Source organism: Triticum aestivum, chromosome 3A (genome assembly GCF_018294505.1).
Source record: "Triticum aestivum cultivar Chinese Spring chromosome 3A, IWGSC CS RefSeq v2.1, whole genome shotgun sequence".
NCBI lineage: Eukaryota > Viridiplantae > Streptophyta > Magnoliopsida > Poales > Poaceae > Triticum > Triticum aestivum.
In genome coordinates, this window is record NC_057800.1 from 504,419,896 (window position 1) to 504,424,266 (window position 4,371).

Genomic DNA, 4,371 nt, shown 5'->3' on the forward strand with positions numbered 1-4,371 from the left:
AAACATATATGCTAGTAATAATTGAACATTTCATACAATTTGTTGTCTATTCATGGACATCAACCAAAATAGGCAGGAGAACTGATAATAGTTTTTTATTCGTACTGATCAATGTTTTTAATTCAAACCATTTTTGCCTTTCATGAGAAACATCAAACTATCATGTACACTTTCTTTTAAGAAGTACCAATCATATCATCATAGATTGCATGTTTTGGTTGTCCTCATTGCCTGCATCGTGTACTTCATCCTTAGCCAGCTTGGTTTAGTACAAACAACTACAACCATTGAGTACCAAAGATAACACAAGAACATGTTTAGTCTGCATCATTGATTACCAAAGATAACACAGGCACACATGTTTAGTACAAGCAGCTACAACCAACCAAGTTCATTCGCAACAATAGCCGCACTGCGAAACATGAACCGAGTTTAATTTTGACCGCTGCTTCGGCGCCGTTGGCGGAAACGCCTCTGAACTTGGCGTATACCAGCAATGGAACTTCTCAGCCTTCCATACACGCACTGAAGACATGTACAAAAGAATAGCATGCATCATGATTCAGAAGACATACAATAGCTACACGCAGATATACAATAGATTTGTAGCAGCACATGCACCAAACTTGCAGAATTTTTCTTCAACTAATTTGGGCTCTGATTTGGACACAAACGAGAGCACACTATTTTCTTTGAAATTCCACTATCTTGAAGGATACGTAAATATAATATAGAACTACGAGCTTAAAAATATACACAAAAACACATGTCTTCAACAAACCAACCCATGATCTTTTATAGAGTTCTTTTGTATCTGTATATCAAATATTTTTGCGTATGATCTTTGTAAAATTTAGAAACTAAACTATGCTTTGTCCCCGGTAAAGTCATGACCAAATTCAACATTTCAATTCCAACAGTTCAAGATCATAGGTAGTAGTTCATCAGTTCAACCGTTCAATTCAAACAGAAGGTCACAGGTTCATAACCAACTTTTCAACGGTTCAATTCAAGACCAAACCAAGGAAAGACAACTGGCTGAAGGGGTGGCCAATGGCCACAGTTGCTCACGGTGTGCACGACAGTGTCCAACAACCTCTATCCTGGCTCACTGCAGAACGACGTGCTGGGCGCAATCCACAGCCTGGCATATGAGATGCAAAAAAGAGTTAAAGAGGACTTAAGCTAATTTTTATAGCTGATGATGTAGCATTACAAAAAATAATATACTTTAGCCCATAAATACAAAGTACTTTGAACTTTTCCGGAGCTTTTTGTTGAACTGAAGCATGCTCCAGAGCAGGACGAGATCGAGCGGATTGGGAGGATGCTGAGCAACATACATTGGAGATGCAAGACCACAATACATCAGTTAGCGATGTCACTGAACTTTGGGACATTTATACTACAAGAATTGAATCTACAGCAATCTTGAACTTTCAAGTTCCATACGCAAGATAGCTACAATTTGCTAAAATCAATTACCAGCAGAAAAAACACCAAAAGGTTCTTCAAATGGTTGCTTGAGGAAGAGCCAAAGCTATTTTGGGGTGGCGGACGGCAGCAGCATGTGGGCTGGGTTGTCTCGCACCGGGAAGGATGAGGAAAACGGCAACCCAACCACTATAGTGGAAATAGGAGCTGATGGCCGTGGACTGCTGCTCGGCATGAACTCGATCGTCCGGATGCCACGGGGCTGGACTGGGGACGGCGCTGGACATATTGGAGCAGTTGGAAAGGAGCTTAGAGCAACAGTGTACATCGGCAATGGACTGCTCACGCCCAAGGAGATGTACTGCTCCCCTGGGATGGAGGGGCGAAGTGTGTGCCTCCCAAGCCGCGGCGTTGAACTGCTTCGGGTTGTGTTGTTGAACAACCCGGTGTGGCGGCGGTGAACGGTATGGGCGGTGCAGCGATGGAGCCCCACCAGCAGTGGCAGGAGGCTCGACACAATCGGCCTAGTAGCTGCGACGGTGAACGGCCTGGGGCGGCCGGGTTGGACTGATGGTCGCAGTGGTGGCGAACCCAACGCCCTGGCCACACCGGGATGATAGGCAACCAGAAGGAGCGGAGGGGCGTGTCCACGGCAGAGAGATTGAACGGCCTGTGGTTGCAGCGTTGAACTGAGCTAGATGTATGTGTTAAAAATAAAAATGGCTAATGCGGCATTGGTGGAGCTATGTGTATTACTGCAGGGGCCATGTCCCCCAGCTCTTGGACTTTTTTGTGAAGAAATTCTGAATTTGTTTGTCACAAATTGAGAGAAATATAGTTTGTGAAGAAACTAGCCCTCCATACACGCCATGGCCCCCTTAGTCATTTGTCGCTAGCTCCGCCACTGGCATTCAGAGTTGGCAGAAATTGAAGCAGCAACTGTACCATATTTTGTACATACAAGCATACGGAAAATCGCAGAGGCAACATAGTATACCTGATATGTAGTTGGACTGGCGCTCTGGGAATTTAGAACTGAGGAAAAAATGTACAGACAGCTCGAGCGCCATGAGCAGAAGGCCCGGAAGAAGCGGCGCTGGTGGTCAGGAGATCAAGAAGAAGCACTGACTGGCTGCACAAAAAAAAAAGATAAGAACAAAGTGAAGCACCATGGTCTGCGTACAAGCAGATGGAAGAAAAGTTCCAAGGAGTGGTGGCCGCCAGATACAACATTTTTCAGTTAAAAGAATGTATCTCTGTAGATAGCAGGAACAAAAACTCTTTTAGATAACTCAAATCATATAGAATGAAGCAATATGAGATGGAAGAGTAAAGCAACAGGAGAATGCAATGTGAGTTTGTAAATCATGTAAAGAAAGAACAACTTGATTTTCCAAAAACGCTAGTATCCAACTAGTTTCCACCTAAAGCTCAAACAGGCCCTGCATGCTCAGCTAATTAACCACATACGTGACTATTCTTTTGCACTACACCAGACTGCACATTCACATTGGCCATGTATAAATGATTTTCTTTTAGGAATAACATCAAAAATAGCAGAAAACTTAGCTTGGGAGATGGAGTAACATGAGCGGGTCTGCCTCTCACCGCCGCAGCTGCAGAACATATTGATTTTCAGTAGAAGAAAAAGAATTGATCTATATGTGATCCATCACAAAACAAAGCATACATGCATACATATATCACAAGTTCAGAACATCACAGCTCACAAGCACGTCCTCTACGCTTTAGACCTTGGGAATTGTTGCAGTCCCAACACTCTGTACGCGGCCATAGTGATGCCTCCGCTTCATGTCACACAGGTGCGCGCACGGTGTTCGTCTCACCGCCGCTATTACCGGACAGGCAGAACAGTGGCAGCCTACAGAACAAAGCACCATCTGCTTGTACTGGCCCTATTTCACTGCATTTTCCCCACAATTTGTTGCAACAAAGCACCATCTTTTTGGTAGCACAATGGTTTGCAGAATCATGGCAGCTGGGACTAAATTGTACTGATGTGAATCAAAACTTTAGAGACAACTAAACTATACTGCTATGCAATCAAAATTACAGCTGCAAGAAGGAAACGTGATTCCAGAAATGTCCCCCAACATGTACTAGGCAGCTTCAGAGCCTGTACTGACAATGAACTATGCATCGACGGCTAGAGGTGGAGGAGCCCCGGCGAGTCGAGAGTAAATCCACACATGGCAGCGCATTCAGTTGAAAATAGAAGAGAGCAGAACACAGCGGTAGAAGATGCTCAGAACTCCACACACAAGTGAGACCGGGGTGCTCTTCGTCGAGCTCCGCTGGCCGAGCGGCCGGAAGACGCAAAGTTGAACGGCTAGAGCAGATCAGCCAGGACGGATTCCATAGCTGCACAGGGAGCCGGGTGGAGGGAGGCGCGCGGCGGCCAGGGGTCGGAGGCGAGCGACGGGTGGGGTCGGAGGCGCGCGACGACCGGGGTAGGAGGCGCGCGACGGCCGGGGTTGGGAGGCGCACGACGGCCGGAGGAGAGAGTTGCATGGCGGCCGGTGGTTGGGGGCGGCGGGCGCGGCGGGCGGCAGCGCTTGGTTGGGGCCGGCCGTGGGCGGCGGCGAGCGGGCAGGGGAGGAAGGAGGCGGCGCGGCGGCGGGGAGGGAGGAGGCAGCGTGCGCAGCGGGTTCCACATTTTTCTTTTTGTTTGTTACCGATTCGGGCTGGTGGGCTGGTTCGGGAGATTGTGTCGGGTCGCTCCGGTATAGGGCCTGATAGTAACAGAATAGTCCAGCCATATAGGAGTATATATATAGGAGTATATACACACACACGTGATGATACTTAACTACTAGGTACAATGCATAAAATTCAAAACGAACAATACTAAAACTGATAATCCCTCCTAGGCTAGTATTCCGGCAGCCCCTCGCCAGCAGCTCCCTGGTGCGCGAC

The 4,371-nt window shown here is 47.1% G+C and overlaps 1 long non-coding RNA gene across 1 annotated transcript; it reads right to left on the reverse strand.

Moving 5' to 3' along the window:
- Window positions 1-287: 287 nt before the first annotated feature.
- Window positions 288-4,160, reverse strand: LOC123061876 (uncharacterized). The gene is made up of 5 exons (XR_006429390.1): window positions 3,133-4,160; window positions 2,432-3,050; window positions 1,254-1,330; window positions 1,072-1,144; window positions 288-525 (listed from the first exon to the last, which is right to left on the reverse strand). It is a non-coding gene; the product is annotated as an uncharacterized lncRNA (long non-coding RNA).
- Between the last annotated feature and the right edge of the window lie 211 nt (window positions 4,161-4,371).